At 30.5% G+C, this 12,663-nt stretch overlaps 1 protein-coding gene across 2 annotated transcripts in view; it reads right to left on the minus strand.

The window, feature by feature from the left end:
- The window catches only part of LOC107450262 (uncharacterized), a 111,508-nt gene extending 99,473 nt beyond the window's left edge, over positions 1-12,035 (minus strand). Inside the window, exon 1 of one of the 2 annotated variants that reach the window (XM_087163699.1) lies at positions 11,751-12,035. The gene's annotated coding sequence lies outside the window, so the exon portion shown is untranslated. The remainder of the gene's footprint in view (positions 1-11,750) is intronic. The other variant, XM_087163736.1, reaches the window with a different exon arrangement.
- Positions 12,036-12,663: the final 628 nt, after the last annotated feature.

Consider the following 12,663-nt stretch of genomic DNA (forward strand, 5'->3'; position numbering starts at 1 on the left):
CCAAAGAAGTAATCGCAGAAAAGCGTCTAAAGGATTAAGTTATAAGAATGCCCTAAGAAAAAACAAGAAACGAAGAAGCTATAAAACAAAGTATTAATCAGGAATAATATTGTTAGAAAAGACGGACGTTTGTTTAGTGTCATCATTTGTCTTTTTTTAATGCTTTGATGATACTTGTTACGGTACTGAAAAAGCAGTCTGCCTATTTTAACTACATTATCGTACTTCGTCCAGTTTCTTTCGTTCTTTTTTATTTATTTATTGACTTTTTTAGTTAAGAGGCTCCACCTCCTGTTCGCTTCACTCACCATCCCTTGTTACTGCTCATCTATTATTAATTTATCATCTATTATTAATTTATCATCTATTATAATTATTATGTTATTATTTTTGCATTATTATCGTATTTCGTATAGTTTCTTTCTTTCTTTTTCCTTATTTAATTTTTTTTTTCTAAGAGGATCCATTTTCTGTTCACTCCCTTCAACATCCGCTGTCACTACTCATCTATTATTAATTCATCTTCTATTATAACTATTATGCTATTATTCTTCAATTATTATTTTTTTAAAGTAGTTATTTTTAAAAAAAAGCAAAGAGCATTACGTTAATAATATATTCAATTACTCTAATTTTATGTAAAAGCATTCTGTTAATATGAAATATTTAACAGACAATCACGAGGGAAACTAGGGAAGTGTGACTCGCCAATTTTGAAATAAACTAGTGGGGTGTATGCCTTATGAGGAATAATTTTAGGGGGCAACATTCGTTTCGGCCAATAGAAGGTCCTGTGAGGGATAAAAAATAATTCAATATATAGAAAAATCGGCATTTTATTACTTCAATGCAGACTATTAGTTATTGTAATTGTCTCATACTCCAATTAAGTTTGTGGCACTTTCACGTACTATATGATGCATATTTATTGTCAAAATTGATTTCGAAAATTTTATATATCTGTAGTTTTTCAGAAAAACCTGTTAGGTTAATTTAAAAAAAAAAAATTGACATCAAATTTTTTTAATTTTTCTTTTCAAAAAACTTTCCAAATTAATTGGAGTATGCAATTGCGAATCAATTAATTAATAAATAATTAATTAACAATTAATTAATAATTAATAATAATTATGTATTAATTAATTTTCTGAATAACTTATTAATTAGCAAGTTAACTATTTATCCAATTAATTACAAATTATTTGGATTATGAGACAATTACAATAATTAATAGTCTGCATTGAAGTAATAAAATACCGATTTTTCTATGTATTGAATTATTTTTTATCTCTCACAGGACCTTCTATGGACCAAAACGAATGTTAATTAATTTATTAATAACAAATTAATTAATTATCCAATTAATTGCAAATTAATTGGATTATGAGACAATTACAATAACTAATAGTCTGCATTGAAGTAATAAAATATTGATTTTTCTATATATTGAATTATTTTTTATCTCTCACAGGACCTTCTATGGGCCGAAACGAATGTTGCCACCGAAAATTATTCCTCATAAGGCATACACCCCACTAGCTTATTTCAAAATTGGCGAGTCACACTTTCCTAGTTTCCCTTGTCAGTGGGTTTTTGTTAATATGTTAATTATAGAGAAGTCAATTATTTCCCATATTAGAAAAATATCAACTGTCCTTGGAAAAAAAATTGAAATTAGGAATAGAAAATATGCGATAGAATACAATGAAATAAATCAAAGGTATTTTCACTCATAACGATAACCTCATATTAACTATTAAAATTCATATTTAAAATGGTTGTTATCTCTTTTGAATGGGATACCTGCAAGTGACGCAGTGCGGGTATTGTAACGTATCAAGCTGTAACGCATTAAGAAACAGTTCTCTTTCTTTTATAAAAAAAAAAACATTTATTTCACAACAATAAATACAGTATCGAAATTAAAGTACCCGCATCGGGCTAGTAATAATCTTGCAAAAAAATATAGAAAAACCCGTAACGGGTCAGTATAAACATCAAATTCAAAAAACCAAGACCATATTCTAAAAAAATCAACAACTCTCTGTAGTTCTCAAAATTGTCTCGTGTTTTTAATTTTAATTTATCTCTTAATGTGTTAAGTTTATTTTGGGTAGACTATATTTGAGGGTGCCCCTTGATTCTCGCCAAGTTGTGATCGCGGTTGATCGCCAAGCTGGGTGATGCTGAAACCCAATCGTGATTCTGATTGGTTTAGATTTCAGCGTTATTTTTAAATGTTCAACGGTAAATGTAATTTCAGAGATCCGTCAGCTCTACGTTGGATACCGACTGGTTAGTTTACTTTTGAATCTGGTCAATAAGATCGAAGGTATGTAGGCAGTCATAAAAAGGGATTTAAGAAAAAAATGTCACCGCTAGTCCGGTCCAGACGCCATTTTCGATATTTATGTGGCGATGGAGGTACATAGATTCTATTCATGATAAATTTAGACAGTATCTGACTGCTATTAGAGAATTCTGTGCACCTAAATCTGAGAATATTCAAACTTAATGAAGGAGTTGTTTTTTTCCTTTTCTTTTTGCGCCTACTCCATCAATTTTTGCTTCGATTCAAAATCCTCTTGGGTTTATTAATTTTGCTTATATTGGGTTCATTGCAAGTTTTGGAAGATGTTTTGTTGAAATTTTGCAATGTTTTATTGAAATATCACCATATTTTGACCGATGTTTTGTTGAAATTTTCCAATGTTTTATTGAAATATCACTATGTTTTGGCAGCCATTCCTGTTACCCGGTGTTCCTCACAAAAAGCAATAGCGCCAAACATAAGTCGCCAATTTCGCCAAGGGGCACTCTCAAGTATATATTTCCCTTTATTTTATTCATGCTTTTGCTAGCCCGATGGTTTTTAATATTTTTCGACTTATAGTATCTCGATCCTGATTGGTTGTTGAAACGTGGCATTTGTTTAAGTCAGCCACTGTTCTTTACATTCTATTTCGTGCAAACCAAGCCAGTCAAGTATTAATTCTCTTAAGTGACACATTCTATATTCTTACAATAAGATTCTTTTAGAAAAATTTCAATTGGGTATACTATAGCCTACGTCACAGATCGTGTTATTCCTACTAAATTCAACTAGTAAACAGCATTTTCTGCGAACCTGATTTCTAGCAACAAGTAAAAGCATCAAACGAAAAGTCTTGTTATAAGTCGCTACTGGCCAGGTTGGAATTGTATTAGTCTAGTTCCTTTGGAAATAATTTATATTGTTGTTTTACCGAAGTTTATGAATTTAGTAAGCATATTTAAAACTCAGTTTATTAATTAAACTAAAAGGTAAATGTTATTCCTAGTAAGTGGAAGTAGTTGTGCTTTTTTCATATTATACCCAATTCCTGTACTATGTATTTCTTACGTAACACAAAGGCAGACATGAAGCCTAAGGCTACAATACAAGGAAAGCTGAACTATCAACTAAATTGGAGCAAACTAGTTCACAAGTTAACGTTATGTTAGTATTAGCGTGAAAGTTTAAAGACTATTTGGATACCAAAAATTATTGATATGGGTGGTTGTGCTGCATTAAATTGCGTAAACAGTTCAAAAAAAGGGTTTCGCATGTTCAAATTTCCTTCAAATGTGAAAAGAAAGACGTAATGGATAATAAATTACCAAAGATACAACTGGCAGCCTGGAAGTGGACCTCGCTTATATGAGATAAATACTCATTTATTTATAATTTATTAGATTTATTTATTTATGCTATTTATTTATTTATATTATTTATGTTATTTATATTATTTATGTTATTTATTTATTTATATTATTTATGTTATTTATTTATTTATATTATTTATGTTATTTATTTATTTATATTATTTATGTTATTTATTTATTTATATTATTTATGTTATTTATTTTAGTTATTTATGGTAATTTATCTCCTAAAATTCAAACGGTTTTCATTTATAATGAGAAACCATTCAATATGCGATCTTTCATATGTTTTTGGGTCATCAATGTTTTTTTTATCTTGTTTTATATTCTTGTCTTAAATTGCTGAAATAATTAGTTTCTGTGTTAGAAAATTTCGCAGGAGTATGTTTGTAAATTTTAAACCCTTATTTCTTTTAATGCGATTTAATTTAAGTATGAAAATAAAGAAAAGTATTCTAAATATTTTTGCAGGTTTATTTTGAAGAATCTCAACGAGAAATAAATAAAAAAGATGGAAACAGTAAATTAAGAATTGACGTTATTTCAACAATTTCTAATGTTTCAAATAAATAAATGTTTTGAAATAAGATGCTTATTTAAATAAATTATTTAAAAATTTATCATGCGTTGTTTTTTCTCCTCCCCATAAAACTCAAGTTTCTATTTATTCTACTAATCCTATTTATATAATAATAATGGCAAAAAATCTTAATTGGACTTGTTCTTAAATCTTTTGATAAAAATTCAATGTCTCAATTAAAAACACTAATTTTAAATCAATTCTTGATTTTGAAACAAAATTTCTTGCTTCTCACGATTGTAGACATTTACATTCATAATATTACATGAGAAATTTAATTATTTTGATTCTAAAAACATACTTAAAAATATTTTAGGTCAAAACACGTTTTTTTTCCATTTTAATTTTGTTAAAAAAAAACTGAAAAGAAATTTAAAAAACTCAGATCTAACTGAAATATAAAATTTAGTACCAAATTTACTTTGAAATCATTTATAAAAAAAATTATGTTAGTGGCATATAGCGCATGCACAGTTTTTTTTATTTAAAACTTTAAATCGCTCATAAAATTTCCAGTGAATTTGTATAAGCACAAAAGTTTTTTTCTTCCGAAAAACAATCTATCTATATTATATAAAACGCTAATACGTACGTATGTATCAATAAAACCGATGATATTTCTTTTTTCGCGCTGGCAACAGTTTTCATTTTTAATTGATTGGATTCGGCGCGCAAGAGCACGTAGTCAGCAACCAGATATCAATAACCAGAGTGAGCATTATCATGTTGTTCAATTCAGATTCATGCACTAAAAACATGACAATATTTAATTTAAACTCAATTAGGAATTAATTAATTAATTGAAGTGAAAATGCTTTAAAAGGCCGCTGTTGAATTGATATTTTTCTACTGGGAGCTACCTAAACGTCTAAAAAACGTTTAAGTGTTTGTATTTAATGCATTGAATTTTTTATATTTCGCGTTTATTTATGCATTGAATTTTCACGCTTTAAAATGCAGAATATTAGTGAAGCAATATTTGATAATTTATTTTGCTAATATGTTTCTTATTTAGCTAATGTTTTTATTTTTTCACCATGTACAATCTAAATAGCTAATATACTTTTTTAAAAGCCAATAAGAACATTGGTAGAATTCATCTACATAAGTACAATACTATGTCTTTGATGATAAAATACTATGTCTTTGATGATAATATATTATGTCTTTGTGCTAGAACATTGTGTTCATTGGCGAGCGAGCGCAGCGAGCCATGGTTCACGGCGTGAACCACATAGGATTGCGTAGCAATTCTCGGGGGTTGGCGAGAGTTAGCGAGCAGGGGGTGGAGCCTCCTAGTATTATATAAAACGCTAATACGTACGTATGCATCAATAAAACCGATGATATTTCTTTTCTCGCGTTGGCAACAGTTTTCATTTTTAATTGATAGGCTTCGGCGCGCAAGAGCACGTAGTGAGCATCATATGGCTAATCTATATTATATAAAACGCTAATGCGTTTTAATTGATCGGCTTCGGCGCGCAAGAACACGTAGTGAGCATCATATTTCTAATCGGGTGAATTCTCACCGAATTATCAAAAAAATTCTCACAAAATCATCTTCATCGAAACTGATGCTTTACATCAGGCGTTCAGTACTATTTCATATTGTTTTACAACACATGGTTTTAGCCCTCTGGTGGGAAAGACTTTAAAACAAAACTTACAGCAGTTACTTTTCTCAACAACTGAAATTTAGAATAGTGTGATTACGAAAAATATGTGAACTGTTTGCAATTTCAAATTTATATTGAAATGCACAGGTTAAGAATTTTCTACAGTGAAAAGTTTTCGGAACTTCAGTGTTCAAAAAAGTATACAAAAGCTAGACGTTAAGAACGTATCCAATGAGCGAGCAAAGCGAGCATCGGATTGCAAAGCAATCCGAAATGAACTGCGAAAGCAGTTCCGAGGGTTGGCGAGCGCCAGCGAGCAAGGGGCGAAGCCTCCTAGTATTATATAAAACGCTAATACGTACGTATGCATCAATAAAACCGATGATATTTCTTTTCTCGCGCTGTCAACAGTTTTCATTTTTAATTGATTGGATTCGGCGCGCAAGAGCACGTAGTGAGCATCATATGGCTAATCCATGTTATATATAACGCTAATACGTTTTAATTGATAAGCTTCGGCGCGCAAGAGCACGTAGTGAGCATCATATTTCTAATCGGGTGAATTCTCACCGAATTATCAAAAAAATTCTCACAAAATTATCTTCATCGAACCGATATTTTACATCAGGCGTTCAGTACTATTTCATATTGTTTTACAACACATGGTTTTAGCCCTCTGGTGGGAAAGACTTTAAAACAAAACTTACAACAGTTACTTTTCGCAACAACTGAAATTTAGAATAGTGTGATTAAGAAAAATATGTGAACTGTTTGCAATTTCAAATTAATATTGAAATGCACAGGTTAAGAATTTTCTACAGTGAAAAGTTTTCGGAACTTCAGTGTTCAAAAAAGTATACAAAAGCTAGACGTTAAGAACGTATCCAATGAGCGAGCAAAGCGAGCATCGGATTGCGAAGCAATCCGAAATGAACTGCGAAAGCAGTTCCGGGGGTTGGCGAGTGCCAGCGAGCAGGGGGCGAAGCGTCCTAGTGTTAATTATTGCACGCTTTTCTTTACCAATTATCCTATAGTTGAGGTTAACGTCGCTTTTTGCGATAAGTTGCCAAATCTTGCAGATCTTCATTATTGGAGGAAAAGCTTTTGCTCCAAAATAATTGATAAGTCAGCCTGTCTAATTCAGGGGCTCTAATGAAGCCATAAACTAATAAACTATGCATTGAAGTTGCCAGGTACACAAAACGAAAATATCTCACGGTTACAATAAAGTACATCAACAAATAATAAGTCTAAGTTAAATTAAATATGCAAGTTAGAAAGTATTATATTTCAAGAAATTCGATGTGTGATGTATTTAAGTAACTTCACGTTAATTAATATTCTAATTTATGTGGGGAAACTTAGCTAAACTTTAACACGCTATTTTGCTTATAAGCGATCAGCTGGCGCTGACGTCATAGGTCACGCTGGTGGATATTAAGGCTCCTATTGGATATCAGTTATACTTTTCTTCTTAAAGTGCAAGGTCCAATTTTCATTCTTTATACTTTTAAAAATGTCAGAATAAAAGTTTAGGTTTGCAAATGGCTGCATGGGATCTCACTCTTATGTATTATTTATTTTTATTCATTTCTTCCGCTATCATCTCAGATACGAACTTATAAAAATCTAATAGAGAAATAGTTAAATTTTTCTACAACAGTAAGGTAAATAGTCACAGAACAAAAAAAAATGTGAGAAAAAACTCGGAAAAAAGCAGTTAAAATTGCAACAGCTTGCCTTTAAATGAGAATTTAAAAAAATAATAATTCGTGTTAAGCTCATAAATAAAAATTTCTCTTTAGGCATGTGGCGTAACTACCACTATAAATATTGAATACCAATTCACTAGTACATAAAGACATGTTAACTTGATTCTATCTCGAGGTACCTTTCAAAAGATGACTGTTGGCATAGTCGATAAAATTTAAATCCCTACAAGCACACCAAATTTTACCTCTGTAGTAGCAATTCAGCGGGCTGCACAGCATGCCATATTTTATTTTTTAATAAAAGTTCAGCAGTTGATCTATCTCCGATTGCTAATTTTTTTATTGCATCCAACAATTTTTTTTACAACTTCCTAACTTCAAGTTCGCAGGTTTTATAGTTTATGCGCAGCGAAATAAAAAGTTACATTGCACTGTCAGAAACTAATACTCAAATTTCACGATATTTTCGATGTTTTTGACGAAACCGTTTCGTGGTATATGTTCCGAGCGAACATTTCGTCAAAGTGGCAAAATAACTATTCTTCGAAGAAACAAATTTCATCAATAGTATAGCAATAATTCGTCCAAATATTTTATTCACAAAAAATACGGTCGCGTTGTGCTTAGTGTATAATGTATGCCTAACTTTTCTAACAATTATTTTACGCGGGCAACATTTAGCTGAGTCAGTGTCACCTTAATGACTTACGAAAGAAAAATAAAACATAGAGATGAATTAAACCCATGTCCGAAAAGTAAATCGAACCCGAGTTCTTCCTGGTACGAGGCCAACTTCTTGACCATCGTACAGACCAGTCGACTTATTTTCGATTGACTAGTCTTCCTCCTAGTTTCGATATTCTAGTAAACAATCTCTAGTAAACAATCTCAAGATATGCACAACGTTGTGGTTTCGAGTTGAAGAAACATTTTCATCATACGTTTGATAGTTCCCATTTCGTCATATATCACATGATTTCGTGACGAAATAATTCCCAAAATTAACGAAATATATGGCTCAAGGATCGCTAAATCGTCAAACGAGAGAGCTTTATTTCTGAGAGTGTCAGTACAGCATCCAAAACAGGGGAGCAGCAGCTCCTTAACACAGCGAAATTACGAGTGGATACGTTTCGAAGACTGGATCGATTTACGGTGACTGGTTTTAAATTACATTCAAGAAATATTTAATATAACAAGCCAGAACCTTTTATGAAGAAGCAAAATAAAAATCTGAGAAGGAAATTAAAAAGGTATTTTGTGCTCTACGGGATATTTAAGTGCTGGAAATCTTTATAATTTAAGTATTCTCTAAATATAAAATAAATTAATTTTCAAACCAAATTTTAATAACTTAGTAAATATTTGAATATTAGCTCATTGAATACTTTATATTAATTTCGGGGAATAAGATTAAATTGTACTTGTTCTTTATTGATATGTATTCTCTGAAATGAACCATTTAAAAATTCTAAATACATATTTACGTTACATTCATCATTATAATAAATATTTAGTTATCATTTCACTCATAACTTAGTATTAACACTTCTTGATATCAAAATTGCTTTTTAAATATTTTCAAAGCTTCACAGATTTGTACATATTTTAAAATATCTATAGCTCATTATATATTTATAAAGACTGCATAAGTATATAATAGAAAACATACAATAAAAGAATAACAAGTAAAAATCAAATTATACATATGTAAAAAAATATTTCGGCTTTTTAGTTACACATTTTTCGAATTTAAAAAAAAAAAACATTAAACTTATGTGCACTACTAATTCAAACAAATATTGCTTATATTAAACGAAAATCATGTACGGTGAGCAAAGAAAGAGGAACTGAGTATTACGTAATTATGACGTAAGTATTACCATGAATAACTTTTTTAAGCCAATACTGTAAGAAAACAAATAATTAAATTCGAAAAGGATAAAACCTCTTTGAAAAAAACGCGCTAAGAAGCAGCAGAAATTTCAGAAAAAAGTATTAATACAAGAAACGAATGAAATAAAAATAAAAATATGACCACCGAAGCCGACGTCTTCAGGGGGTACCGGCCTCGGTAGCCATTAAAAACAAAACCATTTCTATTTGAGGGAGAAGCAAATGCTTAAAATATCTCCCTCAGTACCCCGATGGTTTTGTATAGAGGTCCAGGATAAACAAGATACATTCAAAATAATTAACAAATTAAGAAAAGAAACTCAATCAAAATCATCAGAAAAATAAAAACTCACTTAGTCACAGGTCAAGCATCAACTTCAAAAGCAAGTAGAAGAAAAGAAAACACTAAAAAGTGAAAAACCAACGACCCCTATTATAATACGCAGAAGAAGTTTAAAATGAAATGGAAAAGGTCAGGAGAAAGAAATACGTAGACAAATTAATAGAATGCTTAACTGGGGCTGCTCAGTTAAGACTAGAATTGCGCCCTGTTAAAAGAAAAAATTAAATAAAAACTTAGAAACCATCAATAATTTTTTTAATTACAAAATTTACATTACAAAAATTAAAAGGAAAATCATGTTTACTCAAATTATTTAAAAAATTATCCACAGCTTCCCGAAAACTTTCAACATTATTGCAAATTTTTTTGATCCTAACTAATTGTGAAAAAACAAGATTTTTGAATATTTTACTACACAAATTAGTTTTAAAATTGCTTAAGCCAATTTTTTAAGCCAAACTATTTTGATCATATTTACATGATTCTGCCTACCTTTTACATTTTAGGAGTCAGAAATCACAACCGTGGAAAAAAATTATTAAGAATGAGTCATAGTTCATGAAAATTCCATCATTAAATCAAAAGTTATTTAGAACAATCCTTTTTTTATTTAAATTTCTATTTTATTTTTGCTCAATGTACATAATTAATTATTGAAGAGTTAAGATCATGCTGACTGTTATTTTTGAACAATTTTATTTTTTTGAGTTAAGATTGTGATATGCTTTACTTCATACATCAATGACACTGAAGAATATTTTTTTCTTTTGCTTTTTGTTGCGTGAGATTTCGAACCTATCTGAGATATTTCCATGTCACTATTTCAAATCTGCAATCTCCCTACAAATTACAGTTTTTGTACAATTTAATAGCATTGAAACAAAACTTGCTACTTCTATTTGTGGAGTTGGTGGCTGCCTGTAATCTTTGAGTCCAAAATATTTAAGTTTTCCTGCTTCGTAACTAGTGAATCTGGTTTCAAATCAAATTGCTCTGTTTAATTAATTACTTTTATTTAGGTTCAAAAAGTAAAGTACGTACACACTTAGATAAATTGATTGAAGATAAATAACTTAGATAAATCGTATCATCGATATCTTGAACTATAATAAAATATGCATTTGATGAAACCTTAATATGTTTCTTGACAAGGAACATGAAGAGAATATCAGAGAATAAAAGGGGTATAGCTTGTTCAATAGGAGTTGGCACTTGGCTCCGCCTTCATCATGTGGTAACCGACGATATTATTTCGCTATTTTTTTCCTCTCCTTTGAGTGAATGGTATGTCCTTTTTCAGACCTTTAGCTGTAATATATTTAATTAGCCAGAGTAACGAAATGTATAATAGCAGATGATAAAGAAGTTAGTGACTGAAAAATAATTCACTGTTTGCGGTTGGCGTGCATTAAGGGTTGTCTCAATTTCAAGAGTGGAGACGTTTCTCTTCTTACTCCTGTGCTGAAACGAACTCTTCGTCTGAGGAGGTAAAGCCAAGTGCCAACTCCTGGTGAATGAACTATATAAGATGGTATCTTGCTGAATATCTTTCTGATCTTGATTTAGCAGATGACTTATGTTTACTGACCAACACCCATCAAAACATGTAAACAAACATTTTAAGCATAGGGGTAAAGAAAATAGGGCTTATTATCAACCAAAATAAAACTAAAATTTTGAAATTTAATCCTAAACCATCAAGTAAATATTCTAAGAAAATAATTAACTAGGGGAAGTAAGCAGTTTTACGTATTTTGGAAGTATAATAAACAACAAAGGCTGATAAAGATTTACTAAACAGAATCAACAAAGCCCGAAGTAGTTACGCGATTCTCTATAAACTCTAGAAAAACAAAAACAAAACAAATTCAATAAAAAAAATAGAATTTTCAATACTAATGTTAAATCTATCTTACCATAGGAGTCTGAGACATGCCACTGCAATAAAAACAACATGAAAAATCTTCAAGTATTTATTGACAACTGTTGAAGTGGTTTCATTAAAATTGTCATTCAGAAATCCTAAGAAAAGCAAAACAGAAACCTATTGGTCTGGAAATTAAAAAAGAAAAACTGTAAATGGAAATTGATTGACCATGTTCTACGTAAACTTGGAAAATTTAAAGTAAAAAAATTTTTTGATTGGAATTCTCAAAGCAGAGGAAAAAGAGGAAGACCTGAAAATACTTGGCTCAGGATGATTGTAAATGTATTGAAAACAATGGGGAAGACATGGACAGAGGTACAATATCTGACTACAAATAGAGAAGAGCAATGATTGAAGCTCTATGGCTTAATTCAGAGAAAAAAAGAATATGTATGTATGTACGTTAATATAGTTCTAAATCAAACAATGTTTCTATTGAAGTTGATTTATAGTGCCGTGTAAATAATTTTAAAAATGGCTATAATAGGATTTAATTTCTCTTACACGGCGACAAAAAAAGCCCCATTACAACTCCCCGAATGGCAACGCTAGAAAATCGACCAATGATTGCCGCTAAAAATGTCACACGCCAAATCTAGGTGAGGTCGCTCGACATACAGCGCTTCTGAAAACGGAAATTGAATCTCTTCCGAAATTCACCCTATCAGCTGCGGCAATCTCATACTATTAAGCTAGGCAGAAGAGAATATCAGAGAATAAAAGTCTTTGTCGATAGATCTCTATTTTAGTATTTTGTCGTAAGCGCTTTTTTTTCACGAATTTATGTATTACGAATTTATTTGACGATTTTTGATAAATTTATTTTAATGACTTAGTATTTGCTAAAAAGATGTAATTTTTCTTTTAAAGTTGTTATATGGATTTGAATGATTGTTTTGAAT

This window comes from Parasteatoda tepidariorum, chromosome 1 (genome assembly GCF_982258835.1).
Source record: "Parasteatoda tepidariorum strain Cologne lab strain chromosome 1, Ptep-v5.0, whole genome shotgun sequence".
Classification (NCBI taxonomy): domain Eukaryota; kingdom Metazoa; phylum Arthropoda; class Arachnida; order Araneae; family Theridiidae; genus Parasteatoda; species Parasteatoda tepidariorum.